The sequence below is a fragment of the Hirundo rustica genome, chromosome Z (assembly GCF_015227805.2).
Source record: "Hirundo rustica isolate bHirRus1 chromosome Z, bHirRus1.pri.v3, whole genome shotgun sequence".
In the NCBI taxonomy this organism is placed as follows: domain Eukaryota; kingdom Metazoa; phylum Chordata; class Aves; order Passeriformes; family Hirundinidae; genus Hirundo; species Hirundo rustica.
This window is the reverse complement of record NC_053488.1, coordinates 35,460,419-35,487,335: the sequence shown is the minus strand read 5'-3', so window position 1 is coordinate 35,487,335 and position 26,917 is coordinate 35,460,419. Positions and strand designations below refer to the sequence as shown.

The following is a 26,917-nucleotide window of genomic DNA, read 5'->3' as shown; positions in this document are numbered from 1 at the left end:
AAGAGGCCACTTATGTCCTGAAGCACCATAGATAGTATAACCTATGCTTACTGCATGTGAAGGTACATTTTCTTAGTACAGTAATCTGTTAGTGAAAAAAAGGTTTCCTCCACCTCTAAATTCTTATATTTGTGCCTTTTAGACAATTTGTCAATATTTAAGGGAAGGTAAAACTGCTAAATGCCTCTGAGCATTCCTTAACACTAGAAAACTCTGAGCTACAAACTTTCAGATGATGTAATGTGGAGCCTTTTTGCTACCCTTTGCAGCCCATGCTTTCCTGCCTGTTTGCAGTTCAGTCTCTGGGGAGTTCACGAGGGGTGTAATCCTTGCACTTTTAAAGTGGATGCTAAAGAATGTTTGTATGCGAGTTCTGCTTTTGCACTTTAAAATATGTGAGTGAATTTTAATTCTCATATTAGGAAATCTTCTCCACAAAACTATTATTTTACTATCTGTTGTAAATAACCTGGTATTTATTTGATGCTTTGTCAGTAACAGTGAAAAAGAATCACTTTAAGAACAACCACATCAGGAAAAGGTTTGAAATGGATCATGTCACCCTTTTATAAGAAGGCACTCTTGTGAGTAAGACTTCACATGTGTTTGCTTAGTCTTCTATTGACACTAGTTAAAGATAAAGAACTTTGAAGCAAAATCCAACAGCCAAATTATTAATCCCATATAGGGGTCTTAAGTATAGATGGATCCTTAAAGCAAAATAGAATTTTAATGCATCATAAATTTGCTAAAATTCATCTTAATAACAATCATAGGAACAGTAATTTAGGCTACTATTACCTTTTGTTTTCAATTATTGAAACTGTAAAATTCATTCTGCATTACATAACTGAAGAGACTAATCTTCAAGTCAGACAGAAGATAAATGCAAGTGGGAGACAACTGATTGCCTTACCATGATTCTCACAAAGCATGGTTTGGCGTAACTTGGAAGAAGTCCTCAACATGCTTATAAAATCTTTCTCTATTAAAGGCATGCTAACGTTTAAGCATAATAGCTGCCCTCTCTGTTCTTCCTTTGTAATCTAAAAAATTTGAAACACAGTATGACAAGTATGAGTGTATGTGAATGTTTTATAACATTTGGGGGGATTTACTGTTAGTCAGGAAAAATAAATTGAGATAGTGAAATATCTGTCCTGTTTTCACAGACATCATTGAGTATAAAATATATTATACTTAACTTGTAAGGTATATGATATTTTATTTGCTATGTATAGCATTGGAAGACTTTAAACATTACTTTCAGTGGGTTTATTCGACTAAAAAAATGTCACTGGTGTCTTTTTTTAGGAACTCTCTGTAGCTGGAAACTGCCTCCTAGTTTTATTCCTACCTAAATACTGGTAACATAATGGCCTAATTAAATCAGAGGGAAACTGTCGCAGTGTCCCTCACGCCGGGCAGGTGCTGGCCACAGGCTAGCTCAGCCTTACACTGCAGCTAACGCGAGTAAGGTCGGGGTTGCAGATGGGGCAACCAACCTCCTCTCTGTGGGGCCTTGGTTCCCCATGCCGGCGACAGGACTTGTTGGTGTCACGACTGTGGCGGCGGACAAAGGGCCGACTCTCTCGAGCAGGGTTAAAGATGGTTTATTAAAGGGGAGTCCAAACAGGAGCTCCGACTCTGACAACTGCTGCCCAGAGACAGCCCGGAACAGAGCTGTGCGCAAACTTTTAACTGGGGGAGGATCAAGGTGTGGCGACAATGGTCAGCCAATCAGGGAATATTAGGGTGTAACAGCGGGTGTTAACTTTTGAACAATGATCCAATCACAAGAGGGGAGAAGGGGATTTCCCGGGCACCAGCCTATCACTCGACACCTCTCCTGGATCTTTCCAGAAGCCAGGGAAGGGCCCCGGAGTGACAGAAGGGCGACCAAGAGGGGAGAGAGAGGGGATTGACAGGGACAGGTAGGGGAGTGGGATGATTGACATATAACCGAGGATTGTATAACAAACATGTGGAGAGGGAACCATTACAGAAACTGGGGTGTACATTGGAACAAACCAATACAAAACTCAGTCTAAAACACATAGAACAAATAAAATAAAACATGCACCGCCACATCAAACATTAAAAACAAAACAAAACACCGCCAAACCTCAGTGCACTCGCTCAAAGACTAATGCAATAGATGGACATAGATTTGTGTCAGACTGTACTCGTTCTGTATTATGTTTGACATGCAAACAGAAACAAAAACATTTTCAAAAATATGTACCAGACATAGCTCCTGCATTCTATTTATTGAAACACAAGTAAAAACTCTAAGTGGAGAAAATATCTAAGTTGGAAGAAATCAGCTGCCACATTTAAATCTGTTCAGAAAAAGAGAGCAGCCTTGAGATGTGCCTAAAGGCACTGGAGAGAAAAAACATGGACATTCCTTTTCTTCAAAGTGCATCTGCAGTTACTGAATGGGTGATATGCTGTAAAGTTCGTTATGGCAATATTTGAGACTCAAGTCAATATAGAAATATGAATGACTATGCTGTATAGATTTTATTGACATTACAACCCAAAATTGATGTGAATCTTGAGGCATTTTTTATGTGCTATTTACTGCCTGAGGTAGCAATAACCCTTTGAAGGAGCTCCTGCCAGCTCCAACTGTAGATGATAATGAGAGATGCTTTGAATATTTGACTACTCTTATTTGCATGCAATGCATTACTGCCACCTGCTGATCAGCCATTCAGATGATGGCCTTCTAATTTTATTTTTATGTATCCTCTTTCTTTGAGCCCATTGTGTTTCCCATCTCTCAGTGCTGTCTCTTGACAGCTTCTTTTTCATGTGACTAGTTTCTTTTAATACTAGACTTTATTTTCCTTCAAAGGACATGATGAACAGTTAGCACCACAAAAAGTTTGTCTTTTTCAACATGTTCCTTCAATGACTGCATCTTCTGAGAAATTTTCTAAATTTGTAATTTGGTTTCCTATAACTTTTCAGCATGGTATTGTATATTTTTATGAAGCATCATGTATGATTGAGAACTTTCCAATTATGAAAAAATACATATGTTCTTGGACAGCATTCATAAGATAGTGGTTTCAGATATTATCTTTTAATATACTTTATTTTACCATTTTTCAGATGAAAGACTGTAGCTTAAGAGAAATCTTGTGTAGTTTGTAACTTTGTATTTCTTACTTATGGGAGGTAAATTTTTGTGTTTCTTCCATTCATTACAAAATTTCAGCATATCATGTTTATTAAATACAGCATTTTGCTGAAACTGAAGTTTCAAAACACTGTAGAAAAGCCTGAATTGCCAAGCTGAAAACACTTATATCCTTACATGCATTTGTGCATGTAGTTGCAAGAACAGAAAAACTACAGTAAGAAATTGCTATCTTCATTTTATATTCTTAAACTATAGGGAATGTCTTATTTTTTTATGCTTACACCATAGAAGTTAACTTCTTTTTCAAAATCCATCATACAATGATCTTTGCAGTTTCTAAAGTGGCAACATTTTCTCCTTTCCACCTGTTGAAAATATCTCTTACATTAATATAGATGTTAACTTGCACATTTTTTATTCTATATGTGACGGAGGACTATTTTTAATGTGGACTACATACATTCTTAACTAAAGAATGTAGATGGCTAGACAAATCCTCTTCTGGTTTAGTGACATCTCATTTGGGATCCTAGCAATAAAAGAAGTGCCAAATTCAAAAAATTTTACTATGTTGGAGTGAACTTTGGTGGTCTTGATTTCTATCCTTAGTGTTTTTGTTTAAATAAAGTTGACATTCATCAGGTTTGAGTCTGACCTATGTCATCCTGTCCTACGTATGCGTGATTTCTTCCAAGCTCCCTGGATTTGCCCTTAACTTTGTGCTATACCTGAAAGTGTCTCTCACCTGGTCAGTGAAGCAGAGGAACACATCCTCATCCTTCTCTAGGAGGTCCCCTCTGTCAATATATACATCTCCTTCCACAAATGCATTACGCAGGATTTTCTTCTCTGAGGCTTCTTTATTTGCAACATATCCAGAAAATGGGGCATCCTCAGTAACTTGAAAAACCAGGAGACCAGGTTTACCTGCAGGACATGAAAAGGTGAAGCAAGTTAACCTAGAAGGAGCTACTAAGAGCATGAATTATCATATTCAAAATCCTTCAGAAAGCCACATCTGTTCTGTGTGTCTTATTGCTACATTTTCTTAGCTATTCTGACTAATTAAAGAAATATGGGTATTGATCCAGTATCTATATGGACAAAAACTCTCTAACAGTTTAAAGTTAGAAAGTGTATGCTTATTACAGCCAATCAGCATGTGGGATAGCTCCCAAATTCACACCGCAATTTACAAGTAATCACAGAGTCCTTTTATTTACAAAAGTATTGAATACCCAAAACATAAATGCATATTCATAACCCTGGTACATCCCATTCCCTGCTTCGTATGGTAATTAGCTCAAAAGCTAATAAGCATGAGTAGTTTGTTCTTTGAAATGGGTCAGTCAGTGGTTCTTTTCATGGGGAGGGGTCCCCAAAATGAGGAAGTAAAGAAGTCTTCCTCCTTCTGAACTTTCTACCTTTTCAATGTAAATGTGATAAATGAACCCTTGGTAGGACTCCTATTTCATGTCTTTGTGACCGTTCAATGAGTTTCTGGGCAGAGGAGGCCTACAATTGTCTTATGTTCCTAAAATCTATTCATCAGTTTCTGTATTCTTCATCATAAACACAGCTAACCAAACAAAGTTGACAAGTAATCAGTTATTCTAATATGGAAGAGTGATCCCAAACCCAATTTCTCTTAGTTAATTACTAGCTTTTAATTTCAGCAAAGCCTACCTATTTACTTTAGTTAATTTCAGCAAAGCTTATCTCTAAGTAAAATCTTAACCCCTCTAAAAATCCTTAATTCTCTAAAATTTATGTCTCAGTTCCCTGAAGAGAAGAAATGGGTGAGTGGAAAAGAGAGCATAATTTTGCTTCCTTCTCTTCCAAAAATCTGGACCACAGGGAAGAGATTTTTGGAATGTATTGCACATTACTTATCTGGTAAAAGCTTTTATCAATTGAAAAGATGATTTATCTGTCATTTGAAAAGGGTGATGGTAGTCAAAAAATACATGTAAAGGCAAAATATATAGTACCTAAGATCTTGTGCTTTGAGGTTTTCCAGAGGATAGGAATGCTACTGCCCTTGCGCTGGTGTGAGAAAACAAGTTCCAAGCCACAATGTATGTGGACCTCCAAGCATGAAGGAGTCCCTGGGGTCTGAAGCATATCCCTATTGGGCATCACTCCTTGTTACTGCCTGTCTAAGTTGATTTGTAACAAGGGAACACTTCCATCGACTTCACTGGAATTGATTCAAAATACCCTTTAAACATGGGGGGGTGGGGTGGGTGGGTATTATTCTATATCTGTGATAAGTACTGGCTTTATTCTCAGTATGCTCCTGAGGTTTAAAGATAATTCCATCTTCAAAAGACTTTCATTTTACTCCTTCAGCAGATGTAAGGAGATATTTTCAAATAAAGAATTTTCTTCATAGCTCTTAAATTTCTTCTGCCTCTTAAATTAAATCTTCTTCATTTTTCTTTAGCACTCAATGGAAAATGGAATGAAAGCTCATTATATCTTTCAGATGAGAAGCTGGCATTGCTGCAAATGCAATGTATAATTTATAACAAAAGAAAAACCAAACAAAAATGTTGAATATAAAGAAGGAGTTGCTCTAACCCCAAGTCAATTTTACAGGAGGATCCTCTAATCCAGTTTGTGAATTTACTGGTCTCACATTATGGTCTCACATTGCATCAAGTGACAGCTTCAGAGTTATCTAAAAAATATTTAACAACCTGCAAAATTTTTCTAGTCTTGTCATGAAACTGGAAATTTAATCAATTTCACTGATAAACAATTTTTTTCCCCCAGTTTCTAATGTAACTGTAGTGAGGAAGCAAGCTCTTTTCAAGAAAAAAGAAGAAATATTTTTCTTGATTTGGACAATGTATTATCAGAAATAATAGAAGATTGTTACTTTTTTTCCCCAGTACTATTACCAGAAGATGATATGATATGATATGATGATATGATATGATATGATACGATACGATATGATATGATATTATCAAAGATAAACAACAATAATACTACTGTGTGTCATTGAGATGTGACATTATCATGACTTATTGTAATTTAGGTCATCTGTACAAGCTTCTCTTCTACCTTCAGGAATTTTATCTCTATGATAATTAAATCTACATAGTAAAAATAATGATATTAAATACCTTTTCCCTAGAACTGCTGATTTGACTAGATGGATTCATGCATGTGTCACAGGCACATGAATATTTGATGTGACTTCAATAAATGCACTGCTGTCTTTCATGAAACTCAGTTTTTGGGATTTTTCTCAAAGATATTCTCAGCTAGAAGGCTACCTTATTTTCAGTCTGGAAGCTTCAGCTCTTTGAGGTGGAGTATTCCATTTTAAGTAGGAGTTTGGAAAGTCTGTGCAACTCTAGATACAAAACAGTTAAATCTGATGTCTTGGTTTGAAAGACAGGTATCTGCTAGGGAGAGGCGGGGCCTCTCTAGGAATGGGGAATTCCAATCCCTTCCTTCCAAGTTATTATAATTTAGAAGATTAAAAAGGCTTTTTAGTCAGAGCTATGGGGAAAGGAATAACAGTTCTTTACTAGTAAATATAACAGGACAAACAAACAACAACAGCAATAACAATAATAATAATAATAATAAATAAATAAATAAAAAATAGAATCAAGAACCCCGAGGTGCTTTGTCTCACAAGCCCTGCGCAATCTGATCTCTTGGGACCCTGAGGGCACCAAGCCAAAACGGTGGAAACTCCGGGCTGATGGCTGGATATGGTGGGTTGTCCCGGCAGGCAGGGGGTGTCCTGGCAGGCAAAGTGAGCAGTGCTGATGACTTATTAAAGAAGTATGGGTATTGATCTAGTATTGATACCCAACTGTGACGGACAAAAACTCTCTAACAGTTTAAAGTTAGAAAGTGTATGTTTATTACAGCCGGGCAGCAGGGCGAGATATTTCCCTAATTCGCACTGCGAAATTCACAGGTAATTACAAAGTCTTTTATTTACAAAAGTGTTGAATATCCAAAGTACAAATGCATATTCATACCCCTGTCACCTCCCATTCCTCGCTTCGTATGCTAATTGGCAAAAAGGCTATTAAGCATGCGTACTTCGTTTCTTAAAATGAGTCGGGGGTCTATTCTGGGGAGGGGTCACCCAAAATGAGGAAGTAAGATGAGTCTTCCTCGTCCTGACCTTTCTACCTTTTCAATGCATTTGTGACAAATGATTCCTTGGTAGAACTTACAGTTTCCTGTGTTCAATGGGTCCTTTAAGAAGGAAATCTGCAGCTATCTTATGTCCTATTTACCACATTTTGTTTTTCATTACAAGCACAACTACATAAACATAAACCTGACAAGAAATGAGTTACAAGATCCGGGGTAGCTTATCTAAGATCCGGCTTCTGTTAACTGCGAACAAAAATTACCTATCTACTTCAGCTAATTCAGCAGCTTATTATCTGTCCTAAAAATCCTTAGTTCCTCAAAATTAACGTCTCACTGAAGAAGCCGCAATGGCTGGACAGGGGCTGACCCAGCTGCAGCAGGGCAGGCGAGGAGCTCTGAATTCCTGGGCGCTCCAGCAGATGATATAATTCCCAGGACCAGACACTCTATCAACAGTGGACTCCTCACACAGCCAGCAGTCGCCCAACCATCCTCACCAAAATGGAGAGCAGAAGCAAACACCCTCAGCTCCCGGAGCCTCCGAGCCTTTCCCTTCCCCCCCAAACTGAACGATCTACTTCTTTTGTATGGGTCAAGTACCCTTTAAGCATCAGTATTTAGTCTCTTAGCAACTTATGGGGGGTAAAAAATCTATAGGAAAACTTAATCCCCAACAATCTTGTTTTGTCACTAAATATAAAAATATGATCCAGAATTTGAAATTGTACTGTTCTTCCTCAGAATTTTAAATCTGAAAATTATAAAGCATCTTTAAACAGCTGGTATCAGAGCACAACAAATCTGGGAATTACTATATCCTTTTTTTTTTTTTTTTTTTTTTTTTTTTTTTTTTAAGGAAACACTAAAAATATGATTTTTCCAGGAATAGAAGCAAGTTTTTTTCAAGTGAGAATAAAAATATTATGGGCCTCAAATATTACTAATGTTCTTATATGACTGTAATTTTTTCACTGTAATTTTTTCATTTGAGTTATCTCATAAGTATTTGGATGTTTGCATATATTGGCAACATATCCCTGTTTGGATCTCTTTTCCAGTGTCATTTTCAAGTTTGTGAAGAACGCCAATTACTTGTTTTTGAAATTTTGAAAGTTTAACAGTAAATAAGGTGGTTATAAAAATAGAATTAGAGTAAAAAAATCTTGAACAATTAGGGTTAGGACAATACGAGACAATAAAAACAAAGTTACAGATGTCTGGGTGCCTCTCCGAGCAAAAAAGCTCCAAAGAAGGACCCCTGTTAACAAAGTATTATCTCTTAAAAGCAATAGCCTGTTGAATATTCATACATTTCATACATGATGCATAAATTCCATTCAAACAAAGAATTGTCTCTGGTTAGTGTCACTTTTTTTTCCTTTAATCTCTATGGTGTCTTCAGGGCTGAGTGAGGCAGGAGGAGTTGGTCTCTTCTGATAAGGAAGTAGTAAACTCTTTTTTTCTCTGAAAGATTTATGTTTTCCTGTGGTTGGTACATAAAAACTACATTTTAACTACAAAACTACATTTACTATACTATCAAAATATTAATACAACTTTAACAATCAATACTACATAATACATATAGTAAATATCTTGCGCAGAGCCATATAATATGCACTTTTCACAAAGTTCAATCTGTATGTAAAAAATCTGTTGCTCACACAAATATCTTCATCTAAATTGAGTTATCAATTAGTTAATAGATAACTAATATTTTTCCTTACCTATGGGTGGTTTTCTACACCTTCCATTTTCATATTTTATAACTTCTTGTTTCCAGACATCATATTTCAACATCTCAAAAGAATGTAGAAACAAACAAACAAAAAAAAACTAAAACAAACCCCACAAAAACAAAAACAAAACAAAACAAACAAAAAAACCCCCAACAACAACAACAACAACCACAACCAAAAACCAAAAAAAGCCCCAAACCACCAGCATGTATGCATACTTAAAAATGTCCCTTTGTCTCCTTATGTCTCTTTCTTACTCACTTTCTAGCTTTGATAAAAATTGCTTTGAATGAATGGCTACTATTGACTTTTGAAGGCTTGATACAGCCTGAAATAAGCTGACAGTATTCTATGTATCTATGCAATCTATGCATCTATTCTATTCTATGCATTTGTCAGATAAGCAACACTAAGTATACATATGCAGATTAGTATTCATCTCCTTTATTGATGAAAAGAAGCCCATTGTCTTGACTATGGTCAGAGTCAAATCATTTATATGAATGACAAAGTGCATTGGATCAAATTGTGAATTTTGCTTTAAAACTACTATCCATTTCTAAGTAGAGGCTTAATATAGCTGGAATGTAAATCAAGATGATTCTCTGACAAAAAAAAAAAATCCAAAATAAATTTACAGACATCTCAAAAGTTATTCCAAATATATGCAAGTGGAAACTTACAACTTAATTAATCTTTCCTGCCTCATCCATCCACATGGTTAAGATTGCTAGAAGATTGAAATTCTTACAGAGTTGTTATCATGGTCATGCCAAGGTATTTTTGGCATCTCAGATTAAAAGCAGAAATCATTTGGAAGTCATTAATCGGTTCTTGATCTTAACAGATCTGAATATTTAGAATTGTTTGGATAGTATTTCATTGTAGTATAATATTAATGATTCACAGAAACTGTAAAAATTGGAAAAGTATTTGAGACTGTCAAGGCATTTTTATGGTAGAAACACTGAGAGTTTCAACAGTGGTTGTATACGTAAATTTATAGGTTAGATATTTTGAGACTAATATTTTTCTCATTTATTTGATGAGAATTTTAATTTTTGTTATTTTGCTAATCGTATTTCAAAGAAAGTGTGACACTAGTTTTACTGAGTGGGGATGCAGTTAAAGAGCAAATTTCTGTAAGTTTGCTTTGGAATATCTATCTCCTGATTCATACCAGTGAGACGTTAATTTTGAGGAACTAAGGATTTTTTAGGAAAGTTAAGATAATAAGTTGCTGAATTAGCTGAAGTAGATAGGTAATCTTTGTTCACAGTTAACAGAAGCCGGATCTTAGATAAGCTACCCTGGATCTTGTAGCTCATTTCTTGTCAGGTTTATGTTTATGTAGTTGTGCTTGTAATGAAAAACAAAATGTGGTAAATAGGACATAAGATAGCTGCAGATTTCCTGCTTAAAGGACCCATTGAACACAGGAAACTGTAAGTTCTACCAAGGAATCATTTGTCACGAATGCATTGAAAAGGTAGCAAGGTCAGGACGAGGAAGACTCATCTTACTTCCTCATTTTAGGTGACCCCTCCCCAAAACAGACCCCCGACTCATTTTAAGAAACGAAGTACGCATGCTTAATAGCCTTTTTGCCAATTAGCATACGAAGCGAGGAATGGGAGGTGACAGGGGTATGAATATGCATTTGTACTTTGGATATTCAACACTTTTGTAAATAAAAGACTTTGTAATTACCTGTGAATTTCGCAGTGCGAATTAGGGAAATATCCCGCGTGCTGCCCGCCCGTAATAAACATACACTTTCTAACTTTAAACTGTTAGAGAGTTTTTGTCCGTCACAGTTGGGTATCAATACTAGATCAATACCCATATTTCTTTAATAAGTCACCAGAAGTAAAATCAAAACTAGTTTCTGGCCTCATCATTTAATATATGTGGATTTTCAGGATGATAAGTAAACTTTAACAAAAATCATCATTAATCAGTCCTGTGGATAGCCTCTTCTACAGTCAATTTGGGGTTTTTTTTATACATTCTGGGGAAAAAGTTGGGTACACAGGCTTCTATGTACTCATGGTGTATATTTATTGTGGCTTCGAAATGTGTGGACAGAGTACAGACCCAAGAAAGGGGCTAAGAATAAAGCTTCTGTTTCCATGAACCAAATTTTCTTGTATCTGGAAAGAAGGAAGCTGTTCCTTCCTGTTCTTTATAATTTCTGCCTTTCCCATGCCTTTCCTTTGTATGGTTAATTGATTGGTTTCTTGAATTAATAATCCTTTCCTTTGAGAAGATGCCAGCATGGCCCATGGATCCTATTTTATTAGCGTAGTTCAGGAAATTAAGTCTTCCTTCTATGGACCCATAGAATTCAAATAATTTAACTGGGCCAAACCTCATCAGAAATTCTTTCCATACAGAAGGTCTGACACCATTTCCAAGAGCAATGCACACTTCATGAACTCTGTCCCCTTATTTCTGTGAACAGACAAAAAAAATCCCCACAAACATTCTGTAGCTGAGAAAATTGTGTCTAAATACCTAAAATTGACCTTACACTTTCTAACAGAACAATTTTCATTTATGAACTACCATCTTGACTAAAATATTTCACAGAACAGAAATTTTTTTATAAATCACACAGAAAACCATAGGAAATCTTAGTCTGAGGTTAAGGGGGTTTTGAAGGATGAAAACTTTATTTCTGTAGTTCTTTGAATTTTCACTTATGAACTCTATAACTAGGATGTGTATTACAAAGTTTAAAAGATTTTAGTTGTAAATAAATAGGTTTCAAGTAAGTGACATTTCCCATAGAATGGAAGTTCCTTTCCCATCAAAGAGAGATTTTCCTGAATCAACAAAATTGAGCCTTAGAAAACACTTGTGATACACAATGGTTGATACCTTTTGTAATGATACTTGGTAGAAAATTTTGCACATCTGCCGTATTCCTTATGGAACCTGAAAAAGCAGCAGAATAATTCAAAGCTGCTTAAAATATGTCATATGGTTAGGTTCAATTTTAATCTTAAATCCAGATTCACCAAAAGATGATAATAAAATCTGCAGTCAAAATGTAGTTGCTAATGTGCTATGGTTACCTGTCAATGATGTAATTATTATGGTAAACTATTCAAAAGTTTACTTACGTAAGTGCTTTCTGCATGGGAGCATACTGCTCCCTATCAGCACCCTATCTATAAGACTGCAGCCAAGACTCAGAAGCCTTCACCTTTTTGGAGGTGTAGTTAGGATTTAGCAATTAAGTTACTGTTATGGCTGAAGGTCAGTAGAAAATAAACTTATTTCAGACCAACAGGAATGGTATCTTCAAACCAAATAAATGCATTTTGGTTTTGTTGCAGTGTTATTTTAACCTTTAAAACTGTAAAATTATGTTTGATTTCTAAATAATAGTAAGGTGATTTAAAGATGGAACTTTGCCATGTAATTACACTGAAATGCTTTAACAGAGTTTCAAAGTGTTGACTTTCAAAAACGTTCACATAAAATTGTTTTGTTAACTATGTCTTAACAGACAACTTCATTTGATCTAGAACTGTATTTTATGGCAGGTTAATTATTTGCCGCTAAAGACTAAACCTCACTTATTAAACACAGGAGTCAAACAGGAGATTGAAATTCCATGCTTCTGCCTAATCAGATGTGTTTTCTTTTGCAATTTTAACGGTAAATCTGAAGGAATAAATGTTTTGATCACATGTATGTAATCCAATGCAATTATAAACTATCTGGGAGGCTGACTGGGAGACCTATTTCACGTGTAATGTTGTCCCTTCTTCAGCATTTTGTCTTCAGGGTGAAATGATGGGTTTTGGTTTTTTCCCCAATACATTTTGTTATATTGTGAGATTCGAAGTGAAACTCATGAGTTTGAGAGATTACAAACCATAGGAGGAACTGTTATTCTTACCTTGGTTCATGCCTGCTACAACAGTCTGCAGCATTTCCCTTTACTACCTTGAATTTTAAATGTCTTTATTTAAAAGTTACATGTCTCCTTTAAAAACACTCTTTGACATACTTTCTCATTATTTTGTTAACTTCTATGGGCCTAATATTTACGTCTGATAGGTACATGGGGCTAGTTATCTTGCAGTAGATGTAATTATTCACAGAGTTTCTGTCCACACCTAGAAATCACCAAGTGTCTCCTAGTTTCTAAATCCATACTCTTTCTCTGTTTGTGAGACCTGGGCTAGCTCAGGGAAGGAGGGAAGGACAGACACCCTGTGTGTGATGTAGAGCATACTCCAATGGCTCTCTCATGTTCAGCCCTAGTCCTAAGCCACACCAGACCTATTGGCCTGCACAGGTTTCCTTCGGTGTAGAAGAACCTGTGGGGTACAGTAGAGATTATATGTGGAGCTTACATGTTATATATGGATATAACATCTGGTTATATGTTATATGTGGTCATAGTCTAGTGAGATATGTGACCTTGACAGTACACCTGATGTACCTGATCCACTTCTGTTAGCAACCTCACCTGCTTCAACTCATCTAGGCCACCTCTATGTTTTTCCATCTTACCAGTTCCATCTATTTCTTCTCTGTTAAATTTTTATTATTGAGTCAAGAAAAGAAAGTTCTCCATTGCTCTTTCCTGCAGGAAAAACCATTTCACAATGGGTTTGGCCTAGATAATTAATCCTTAGTGGTTTTCTGATCCATGGACTACTGATACAACTTTTGTGCAGGCTTGGGTTCTGGCCAACAGCTGTCTTGTCTTCTACCCTTTAATACTTTTTGTCTTTGATACCTCTCCTACATCCAGGCCATCCAATAGTAAGATTCTGTTCAAACCAGCTGGAGAATAATTTCAGGTGTTCCCTTGTTCCTAGTCCTTGCATCAGTCTTTGATAAATGCCATTGGAGACATTTGAGCTTTGTGCTTGTACATGATGTTTTCTGAGGGAGGTAGGAGTACTTCTTGTCACCTCCCTTCAGCAATATCCTAACTCCCAAGTAAAATAATAATAATAATAATAATAAAAAAATTAACCAAGCCTTCCCACTGTCATTGAGAAATGAGAGTTGCAACTTAAGAAATATTTTCAGACTTACTTGTCACTGTTTGGTGACATTTGACTTTGTTATAAACCTGATCATGATTTAGCTATCATGACCTTAAGGACTGCTATCCCTGGGGGGACCAAGATTTTGCACCACACTATTAGTACTTTGGCTTTATATGGATATATCCATCATCATATATACAGGCATGGAACAGAATGTGCCTTTTGAAAACCTCTAAGAAAAAGACTTAAACTAATAAAAACTCATTCATTGGTTTCAAAGTTAAAAATTAATTATCATTCATTAAATGCTGAACATTGTAGGCTTCTCTTGATAAGTAACTGCTTTGGAACAGAGCACTGAAATAGTTTAATCATTTAATCTGGTTCAGACTCTTGTTTGGTCAGCGAGTATGATTAGGCTTTTACAGCTTATATCTCTTCCTGACTAACCTGAGACTTGCTGGTGCCTCACATGAAAAGCCAGCAAGCTTAGCTTTGCAGAGGCATTTCTGTGAGTGTCAGGGTGTAAGTGTCCTATCCTGCCAGGCTTGTTCCTTTGTCACCACTTCATTTGCTGATATAAACTTGATTGCTATTGGCAACAGCAAGGAAAGCAAAACCTAAATTCTGTATACACTGAAGAAAACGATGAAACATTGAAAATACTATACTGTTCAAATTGGGTGAATCTATCCGACTTTCAGATTTGCTATATCTTAAAACTGCCTTTGGAGACGGAACTTACACAGAGCGAATTGCAGAGGCAGCGGTGGAGTTCTCCTATATGTAAAAACATGGTAACATTGTATTTCCAGTCATTCCAAAACTGTCTCACAGAAAATTGCTTCTTCAAAACACAGGTTGCTCATATGTGATGAAAACAGATAAAAAAATTCACAATAACCTTTAAAATAAACCCTTTGTCTTCTGCCACCATTGTAACAAAAAACAACCCCCCAAAACAACAACAAAAGGTCATTCTTTTAGTACAATTACTGATAAATTCATCTAACTAAATAAATTGTAAGTTATTTCCAATAGGATCTGTCTGTTAAATGTGACTTGCACAATTAAGCCTTTCTTCTTTTTCTGAGTAGGAACTAAAAGCTTAGAGTAGCAGAAGCAAAAGAAGCAACTCTTTTAACCATCTCCCATTGTTAGGAATAGGTCACAGCCTAAACATTCTGTTTCTGTCAAGATCATGAACTGGTTTAACTCTGAAAAAAGATCTTGAAATGGGGGAAATGGTAGCTCACAGTTTGTCTGTTTGTGTAACAAGTGGTAGAAAGGAAATGGGGTGAGTCTTTGATGTTTCTGTTTCACTTCCCGTTTTCTATTCCTTGATAACTGAGAATCAACACTTTTTTTTTTTTTTTTTGCTTCTGTGACACTGATGTTCTTTCAGAGCTTTCCATTCCAGAAGCCACCTCATTCTACACCTCTCTGACACCCCATATCTGACACCCCATCCCTTCCTAAGTGTCAAGAATTTATGAATTTCCCTCTTTTATCCTTTCAAATATTCTGTTTTTCCCAAGTATTGTTTGTCCCATCTGAAGCTTCCCAGGGCCTTCCAAATTTTGAATCCCTTCTAGTCCACTTGTTCCCAGCTTGCCTGTTCCTCCCTGATCTTGAAACCTCTCAGAGCTCTTAAGCCTCATCCACTTTAAAGCTTTGTCATTCAAATCCCAGACTCCCAAGTCTCTATCTGAACACCTGAGAAAGCTGTTACTCTATATTTTCTGTTCCAAGACAATTCATAGCCTCAAACCTCTTCATACACTCATTTTCCCATCCCCTTTGTGTTTCTGTTAGGCAGAAGCAGTCTTGTCACCAGCTACTGTAAGCCAGCATGCCTGCCTGCCTGCCTTGTTCCTGAATAAACAAAACACTGAAATATGTTTTAAAACACTCCATACATACTTAGCATGCCAAAACCCAGTATGTGGGCAAGACTCTAAGGACAGAAAGGAAGGATATACCTGGGAAGTATCCAGTTGTTAGCTCTCTACAACCTCCCCTTATCAAATTTAGAGGGGGAGGTTTTGTCCTTCTTTTTTTTTGTTGTTGTTTGTTTGTTTGTGTTTGTTTTTGTTTTGTTTTGGTTTGGTTTTGTTTTGTTTTTTGTTTTGTTTTGTTTTTATAGATCTTACTCAAATAAGAGACTGAATAAGCTCCACAACGTATTTAGTAAATCTTATTCCAAAGGTTAGGCTTCCACAATACAGTTTTACCTTCTGACACTAAAAATAAAGCCTCAGATGCCTGTGTGAATGACTTTACAGACTTTTGGCATAGGGTGCAAATAAGATTTCAGGTTAAAACTACAGAACATGCGCAGCAGTGCTAACAATACAGAGATCTTAAGTAATTTTATGTTGGATTTATACAACTATTAGTGTCTGTTCTAAGCTTCAAAAACTATGCATATACCTTAGATACTGCCTGCAAATGGGAGAGATGATAAAAATGTTAAAATTACAAAAGTCTTTTGGTAAACATAGTATTTGAGTTACCAAGCAGTTATTAATCTATCACTAACATGTTATAGCCTTGTCAAGTTAATGAAACTTCACTCAAAGGTAAATTTTATCTAACTGAATGCATCCACTGATGCCAGGAAGGGAAGCACTGATGTGGTACAAGGGAAGAGTGACATACATAATATCCTGAGAAACCGCACCACACTGAGTAGCTACTAAGGAGGCAGTCAGTGTTCTTAGATGTGTGATAATAGCAACTTTTGGGAAACCTGTCAAAGGGAAAGTGCTAATAACTATAAATTTACTGCATGAATTAATAATTTTGCTGTAAGTAGAATTATGTTGCGAATGTACAGAGAGAATTGTCTCTTCTTTGTCCTGTCCTTCACTGTTTTATGAATATACCTCCTTAGTCTCTCAGCTCCTTCACTCTTTCTGACTGTAAAGCTATTCAATCATGGAATTATAGATTCGTTAGGGTTGGAAGGGACCTTAAACATAATGTAGTCCCAGCCCCCCTGCCATGTCTGTTTTGACTGGGGGACGAAGACAATGCCCTTCACAGGCATGTGCAGGCCAACTCTGAATACAGGTTTCCCTTGCTAGAAAGTGAAAATGGGAAAAGTTCTGAAGAGCCACAGTGGCTCTCATCTTCTATTTACAATAGAATTACCTTCTACAAAGTTGTTTGATTAGTGGATGGATTTCCCCATTTCTTCCACTCTAAAAATAAGTCCCCTTTTAGAATTAAAAGTGGGGTCCCATTGTTCTTCTTTTCTGAGCAACACTTAGAGACTTAACTTTCTTTGCTTTATATTCAAGAAATTAATTTCATCCATGGAGTATCTACGTAGAAGTTCAGTAACTGAAATTTCACCCTTGTTATGCCATGGCAAAAAATGTTTTAAAGGGTACTGTGCTTCTAAATAAATCGATTCTTCCCTGTCCTGACTTAGAAACTCAAGTTCCATCTTTTTGTCTCTTGCTGCTAAATTTTTACTGCCTGAATTTTCAGTGGTTTAGCTGTACTTTGTTAGTACATATCCTCACCTGTACTTCCCAATGTGAAGATATACAGAGCTGTGTTTCTTGTGTCAGTGACAGCTCTAAGACAAGATGGAACAGCATTACCAGGCATCTTGTCTAGTTTGTCGGATAGAGTGTGAACATGCTGGGAAGGAGAACTGGTGCTCATCAGCCAGACAGCAACAGTATTTTCCAAGAGATTCAAAATAAATTATTTCTCTATTTATCCCAAACATCTGCCAAGTTAAAAAACAAACAAACAAGCAAGCAAGCAAACAGACAAACAAAATCCATGGTAATTATTAAAATAAGTACAACTAAAGACCTCCCATAGGAGGACTAACCTGCAATACTGGACAATGAAAAAATTATCATGATGTTTAATTTCCCTATATTTCTCATGTGGCTTTAATTTTAATTGGTAAAACACCATGAACTTGGTTGATGATTCTAATACATAGAATTTAATTTGATCACATTTGTTTCAAAGCCTGTTGCACGTACCAAATAACAAACCCGCACAGGTTCCTACGGAATTATTATAAATCTGCATAGAAGATGGAAAAACATGAGTAGGAAGTTAAGTAAATTTCCTAGTACTGCATAATGTATCCTGAACAGGGACAAAACTGCAGCTCATTGTGCTGTAATCTTTGCTTCAAGAAATGCTACCCTGCAATCACTACTTTAAAGTTACATAGTAACTTATGTAACTTATGTTACAAAGTAACATAAATTTTTATGTGGGTGTTTTGAGCCAAAGGAAATCATGACTAAAAAGGCAATCCGTGTCTTCCTGTAGTAAGTGAAGTTTTATATAAGCCACATAAACCAGTAAATAGAAATGGAAATGAAATCATGCTAAAATATCTCCCAAGGCTGTTTAATTGCTGATGCATTATTATTGCTCCTGGTACCTTGTCCAGTACTTGGAGAGTTTCAGATTTAAGTTTTTTTTTCTACTAATTAATTGCATGGGGATATTTTGTGCTTATACCCTTGAAATTTAAACATTATCTCTTTTCTCTCCTTTTCAAACAACACTATCACTTTCCTTATTTTTTCCCCTCCTTTTCTTCCCTCCTTTGAAGTATGTGTATGACCAGTGCTTTTGCTCCACAGGTATTAATGCAGTGCAGCACAGATCTTGAGCTGCTATTGGTGTGGAGAAAGGCCATGATGAAGCCCAGATTGCCCAGCCTGAACCAGACATGGATGAAGTCAGGTCCGTAATCCAACAGCAGGGCCACAGTGTCACCTTTTTTCAGATTCCCATATGCAGGAAGATCTGTGCTACCCTGTTACTCCTCCTGTCCACATCCTGATAAATGTACACCGTCCCTTTGAGACATAAACTTTTGAGAATTAAGGATTTTTAGAGGGGTTAAGATTTTACTTAGAGATAAGCTTTGCTGAAATTAACTCAAGTAGATAGGTAGGCTTTGCTGAAATTAAAAGCTAGTAATTAACTAAGAGAAATTGGGTTTGGGATCACTCTTCCATATTAGAATAACTGATTACTTGTCAACTTTGTTTGGTTAGCTGTGTTTATAATGAAGAATATAGAAACTGATGAATAGCTTTTAGGAACATAAGACAATTGTAGGCCTCCTCTGCCCAGAAACTCATTGAACGGTCACAAAGACATGAAGTGGGAGTCCTACCAAGGGTTCATTTATCACATTTGCATTGAAAAGGTGGAAAGTTCAGAAGGAGGAAGACTTCTTTACTTCCTCATTTTGGGGACCCCATCCCATGAAAAGAACCGCTGACTGACCCATTTCAAAGAACAAACTACTCATGCTTATTAGCTTTTGAGCTAATTACCATACGAAGCAGGGAATGGGATGTACCAGGGTTATGAATATGCATTTATGTTTTGGGTATTCAATACTTTTGTAAATAAAAGGACTCTGTGATTACTTGTAAATTGTGGTGTGAATTTGGGAGCTATCCCACATGCTGATTGGCTGTAATAAACATACACTTTCTAACTTTAAACTGTTAGAGAGTTTTCGTCCATCTCAGTTGGGTATCGATACTAGATCAGTACTGTAATAATTTGCCAAGCCAAATTCAGTAAATCAAAATTTAGAATTTTATTTTGAGACTTAAACACAGCCTCCGGTAGCCACAATTAAAAGGGACGGCGTCGAATCCCGGGATTTTGGCACTGGGTGAACACGGTAACTGACTCTGTCAGCCTGTCACCCCCTCTGTTCACAAATTGGGTCCAATACCGCTGGTTTTTATACAGTCTTCTGCTGAGAGCGAGCCGAGACTGTAAGACTCTTGCTTCATGGTAGCTTTATTAGATATTCATGATCATGTCCGGGGGTCCGTTGAATGGATTCTCAGGGCAGAACAATGTCATGATTGCCCTGTCCGGAGAAGGTTTGGAAATGTTATGGAAATGTTAACACCGGGCCGGAACAGATAAGATATCGATCTGATGTAATCATTCGGTCGTCAGGGCACCCATCTCCCTTTTTCGTTCCTTTGTGCCTTTCCAAAACGATTCCCAGAAGGAATTCCTCGTGTCCCTCCGTGCAGTTTTCGTCTCAGTTAACCCCATACACACCTGTAGGTCTACTGCCCTTAAACTAAGCTTAAAGTAGATCAATTTTACATGGTGTATTATTACATTCTGCAGTGAATGAATTACATATCATATTGCTTAACATGAATTAACTTTAGGACATATATCACAAGTACCCATATTTTCTTTAATAAGTCACCTTCATAGATAAGGAATGGCTTGTGGGTTTTTTCCCCCTGTTTGTGTGAAAAGGTCAGTTGTGGAGTGAATTCCAATTTTTGTTCACTTCTTTACTATTGCCTTTCACCTCTTCCACCTCAACAAACAGATCAGATCTTCGCAGAAACAGGGAAGAAAGATCTTCAGAGAGACACACAGCAGCACTATTCCTCCAGCAATTGTTGAAAGCCATGTGCATAGCATGCTTGGAGCTGGCAATGAGAGACCTAGTGATCTCAGACATATAAAACACATACATTATAATATTTAACACTGAGTTTTGAGACATAGACTGGAAATTAACAAATAAATTACAGTTCCACCAATTAATTTGAGAACTTTTCAAATTACCTTATTGGCATTTGCTAGAATAAAAAGACCCACAAGAGTACAAAAAAGAAAAAGGGAGTTAAGAGTGAAGAAAGGATTGTGCAGGATTTTTATCTTGTAATCAAAATTATGTCTAGATTTTTTACTGTTCCTTGGCAAATGCTAAACAAAGATGGAAACAAACAGACCAAGCATTTACTATCATATGTTTTATATGGAAGTGTATTAATGTATGATACACCACCTGGAAGATGCACTAAATGCTGTTCTTTGCTGCCTAAGTTGTATTTTCTGGTCTGATAGAATTTGAGACCATTTGAGACCAAAAGTTTGAACACTCTGATGAGCATACAGGAACTGCAGGCAGCATAGTGTGAAACTTCTGCATTTTCTGAGGTATCCAGTTTCCACCATAGGATTTTGTGTCATTTGCAATAAATGATGATTAATAACTTTGCAATATTTATATTATTTACATTTTTTACAACAGCAGCCTGCAGTCTCAAATAAAATCATGCACAAACACATACTGAGGTTTGGAAAACAATTTTTATAGCATAACAATTTTTAAATCCCTTAAGTACTTCAGGCAAAAATTAAGTGTCATATTTTAAAACAGTCATAGCAGAGGACTTGTGAAGATTGTGCAAGATCCGTAGAACATAATATATGTAGCATTGACCAGTCTCCTTTTAAAAGTTTCAGCCATGATTACTACAAATATTAGAAATGCCTTAGATGACAATCTATGACTCAGGAACTCTTCAGCAGACTGAGTGCCTTTTCTAAGTTTCTAAACTCTCTATAGTTTAGAAATATCTTACTGAAAAGTTGTACTTTTGGTATATTCCTCAAGCTTGTTTACATTTTAAACAATATTAAATGAATACACTTGTAAAATTCAGTGGAATCGTATATACCATAAAGCACATGAAATGTATCAGTAAAAGAGTAGCTTTAAAATGAAAGCATTGTGGCATTAATTGCACATAAACATACAAATGAAGTTAAAGAATGTAAGGCAAAATGTTTTAACGTTCTAAACAAAAATTCTAAACCCATCAATTTCTGAAGTCTTTAATTTGTAAGGAGACTTTCTTAGCTACCTTGAAATCTGTCAATTCTTCTTGATTTCATTGTGTTACCTATCAGGCCAAATGTCTTATCTTCTATGTTAGAAAAAATTAAAGTAGCTGCAAGTTTAGTCTTACAATAGATGTGCCCTTAAAGACCCTGTGTTTCAGCACATTTGGCTTCCTTACTGACTTTCCTCCTTTCTCAGAATGTTATTGTTTAATGGCCAAGGGCACGAACAGGCAACCTCCTGAGTGTTATGGCTTGTCTATGAATTGGAAACCTGTACTCAGCTTTCTTTGCCACATGCAAGCATGGATGATTCACTAAAATTAATCAACCAGTAAATTTGCTAGCTCTCCGCGAAGTCAAATTGGTTCACAATCTGAACCAATAAACATATAATCTTAAGAGAAAATAAATAAAAGGGATGATGATATTAGACCAGGTTTCAGCCCTAGCTTTCTTTTAGCATTCTTATATTACTTCTATTTCCAAAAATCGCCATGGTGTATATGACAGAACTCAAAGAAGACTACAGGAAAAAAAAAATTAGTCCTCAAAACTGTGTAAGGATTAATTTTGGTACACCTTTTTCATACTTGAATGTGATAGGAAAGGCCCACAAATCCCTGTTTCAGAATTATTTGAGCAAAATACTCTTTATGGAATAGAAAACAAAGAAAATAAAGGGAAAATGTAGAAGGAGAAGGAGTGAATTTTAGGAAAGTGACTATTGTGAGAAGGCATACATCTCTCTGAGACAGACTACAATCCTACAGCCAGCTGTAGTGCAGAAATCATACTGTTGTCACTTGCTGTAAGCCTGGAATGAAAAGTCTGATATTTGCTTTTGACTGCAGTGTTCTGGCAATACAACCTAACTTGCTTTTGGTAATCACTTATAGGGTTTCTACAAAGATTTCACGAAAAGTACATGCACAGAAAACTAAATTACACTCCAAATGAAGGGGCTGTTCAGAACAATGAAGTATTTTCTCAAATTCAGACAAATTCAAAACACTTTTGAAAAAAAAAATCTACACGCTGTGATAAATAGGTCTTGATTTTACCATAAATGCAAACCAGTTGTTTCCTAGGAGGCATCAAATGCATGCTTAATTTGCAGTCTAAAGCAAATCCCTTGTATCCTTACAAGATCAGCTACTGGGCTACTGTCAAGTTCTGGCACAGTTTGGTTGTTTTGTGGCATTTGGATTTTCTTTAGAAGCTGTCTGTCAAAGTATGAAATCTGATTGTGTTTGCATTATTTTCATCAAGTTTCCACAAAATGTTTTTTTTTTGCATGTGTACTGAGATTATTATCTCTGCATTGTCAGAAATAAACTTACTTATTAGTCCATAAAGAATTACAGAATCATAGAATAGTTTGGGCTAGAAGGGACCTTAGATATCACTTCATTCTAGCCTCCCTGCCATGGACAGGGACAGCTCACATGGGACCAGGTTGCTCAGAGTTCCATTCAGCCTTGATACTTTCTCATGTTGTCTCTGGTAAATTTACTCTGAAGTCTTGGAAAGTGCATTTGAAAAATTATCTCAAAATCCTTGTGTAATTCCTTTAGCCTTAATGTGTAGTCTGGTTATTTGCAGTCCTTAGTCTTAATCTGTTTATCTGTTGAGAGCATTCTATGCCAAAGAAGTATTATTCCAGTGGAAACTGACTGCTAGCTCCTCTCAGCTGGAGCCCCTTTTTTCTTTGCCTGGCTCTGATCTGGCATTAGTCCCTTAGAGAAAAGGAAATCAGGACAACAGAGCTGCCACTTCAGACACAGAGTTACTACATGTCTGCAGCTTTGCTTGCACAAGGAAGGTAAATCTGGGAGGAAAGGAATGTACTGGAGAGAGCAATAGCACAAGAATTCAGTCATTTAAAGAGCCACCAAGACTATCCAGACATGTTCTCCAGTCCCAGGGAAATGTAAACAGCCCTGTGTCTTGACCTCTGAGCCTTCATGTCCTAGCTCTCTAAGGCATCTGAGATGTCTCTGGAATACGTGAAAAACAAACTTTCTGTAATTGCTCCCATAGTTATTGTTGCAGTGACCTTAGAAGTGCTTGCAAGACTTTTTCTCACATGAGATTTACGAGGTGGAAATATTATTTAATTGCCACATAACCTCTGCTTTGGAATTTGGAAGTACAAAAGTTAAATATAATTAATAACTTAATTGGTCACCAAACTCACTAGTATTAGTTTGTCATGACTTTTTGTGCCATCAAGTCAGAAAGCAGGGAAAAACAGGGTTTTGTTTACTTAGTCTCTCTGCTTTGTTCATCTGTTTTTTTCTTTTCAGCTCTTCCTCTGCAATCACAAGGATTGAAAACATTTCCTTTTAATGAAACCCAATAATCTTAAGTATCTATTGATCTTAGCTATCTCTTTCTAAAATGAAATAAAATTCAAGAAGAGGTAGTCAGTGGTATCAAAAAACACAATGGTTGATTTTTTCAGTATTTTCTGGCAACCACGTGAATAATGAGAAACAGGAAGCCCAAATATTTACCAAGAATTAAGGTAAAAATTCTGTTTTCCAAGTAATCTGTCATCTTTTTCAGTGAAACAATGTGCTACCTTTGCTAAAAGCAATCTAACCAATAAGCAGCAAAATCTGAGTTTCAAAGCTCACCATACTATATAATTAGTAGGAATAGACTGAGATGTTTCTCTGATTGAAGTAGAGCTTCAGAAAATTTTAATGCAAGCAAAAAAAAGGATATCTCTAAACTGACTTCTGATGCGTGCCGTGGGCATTGTTTTATGTAAAATAAATTATCTATAAAAGAAAGGCAGACATTATAACTTGGATGAGTTTATACCCAGTAATTTTTCCAGCATCTGAATGATAAATGAAACCATTTGCTTACCAAGCTTTTTTTTCTGTGTATTTTGATTAACATCCTGTATGCAATTGGATCCTTTCTGCCTCTTTGTATCACCTATAGGAAGGTTGCAGAGATTGTCTGAAAATGTTCGTGCTGTCCAAGCAAACATTCTCTTGAAGCTCCCCACCTATAGTGTGTCACTGGTGACTGCCTGCCTAGACGTACAGGTAGACTCCTTTTCTCCTGGATATCACAGGTCCCCTGTTCTGTAGATCCTTACTTTGCAGCTGTCTTGAAGCATGTGAATGAAAGTGAATCAAACACTGTATTTTGGAACAAAGTGTATTAGCTCTCTGTATTGAGAGTTAATAGTTAAAAGATTATGCACTGCTAGTTTGTATGCTTAAAAGGATGATAAGCAGCAAGACATCGGGTTGTACTGAGGGAAAGGACTAATCTGTTTAAATTACACTTTCAGTGCAATAGAATGTTTCCTCTCTGATGTTTCCTTATGCTCCTAAATACAGCATATACTGTACACAGCAAACATGTCTGTAACATTTATCTGACACTGCCATATAGTCTCTGCAACAGAAACAAAAGCCTTTTATGAGTAACACACTTTTAAGTTTAGTCATACAAATATCAGAGGACATTCTTGTTATACAATGTAAATGATGAAAAAGGACAGTATAGTATGTGGCACTGGCAGCCTACTTGATTGAGCAAGTAGATAAGTTTACATTGATGAAAATGATACCCACTGTTGACTGACAGTTTAAATCATGTGAACCAACTTCCTAATTTCTGAAACTCAAAAGTACAAGCTAAACAGATTTTTTAAAATATTGTTCAATACACGTGGATTGCCTGATTCTTCCTTGTGTATTTTAATTTTTTTTATAAAACATATATTTTATATATGTATTATTATTTCCTGAGGCATAATTATGCTATTCTGTTATTATAAAACCTGTAGGCCATTACTTTTTTGAAATGCAAAACACTTTTTTTTTTTTTTTTTTAATGTATAATTGCTTATATTATTTAGTTAGATTAGGATGCATTATTTAATGTTATGGACTTAGTTCCATTCACATACTAAATTTTTTATTTTATTTATTTTATTTTATGTCCTCCATTTGGAGGACATAATTTTGAGCTGGTCATACAGTAGTACCCTGGCACTTTGTGGGAAGATCAGACTATCATCGTGACTGGAAAGGGAAGAAGTTTACTAAGGAGCAGATAGCCTGAAAACATAAACATAATTAATCCATTAGCAAAAAAGAAGATCATGAAGAAAACAGCATGGAGTAAGGGTCAAGCAGAGGGAAGATTTGGTTTCTTTCTAATAATAGAAGTAGTGTTTTGTGAATTTTTTACTGTTTTGGTTTCCTTGTGAATAAATGATTTTAAGGGTGGTGTTTTTTATTATTGAAAACAAGAACAACACTGGGAAATAAAAAGTAAAGTCAAGAAGACAGAAGAATTTCAGCTGAAAAAGAATTACAAGATCAGCAGAAGAGAAAGAAAACATTTATCCTGTAGCATAATGGCTACGAGTCTTTCCTAGCAGTCCTAGATTTCATTAGTTTGCCTGCTAACAGAAACTGGACTTGCATCATACATTCCAGTATGTGTCCTGCAGATGACTAACAAGCATAAGCAAAGCAGAATTGTACTATTTTCCTTACTTTCTTATTTAATATCTCCCAAATAAAATTATTAGACTAGATTCTTTACATAACTTAAATTCTTTCACAGATTCACACAAAGGTTGAGCTTGGAAGGGATCTCTGGATGTCATCTTGTCAAGGTTTTCTGGTTCAGCAGAGACAGTTAGAGTCACTTATCCAGAATCATGTCCGATCTGCTCTTCAATAGTCTTTCGCCTGTCATAAGACACTGGTGGAAAGAGCCTGACTCCATCTTCTTTGCAGCATCCTTTTTAGGACCTTTTAGATTCAGGTCTTTTTTGCACATTGATCAGATCGTCTCCAAGCCTTCTAGTCTCCTGGGTGAACCATTCCAGCTTGCTCAGCCTATCCTGCAAGGAGAGGTGCTTCAGTCCCCTGATGATCCTCATGACCCTTTGCTGGACTCTGTCCAGAACATGCAGCTCTCTTGTTCTGAGGAACTCAGAATCAAACACAGTGCTCCTGGTAAAGGAGCTTCTTTGTCCTGCTGGCAAAACTCCTAAAGCAGCCCAGGATGCCTGCCACAACCTCCAGGGCTTTGTCTGCAAAACCGGTTTCCTGTTGGATAGCTACAGGTACAGGTGCCTGGGCAGGTCTTTCCTCAGGCACAGGACTTTGTGCTTCTCCCTTGCTGAACTTTTTGGGCTCCTG

At 36.4% G+C, this 26,917-nt stretch overlaps 1 pseudogene; it reads right to left on the bottom strand.

Annotated features, from left to right (window-relative positions):
* Positions 1-22,227, bottom strand: part of LOC120765790 (long-chain fatty acid transport protein 6-like) — a 35,871-nt pseudogene extending 13,644 nt beyond the window's left edge.
* Between the last annotated feature and the right edge of the window lie 4,690 nt (positions 22,228-26,917).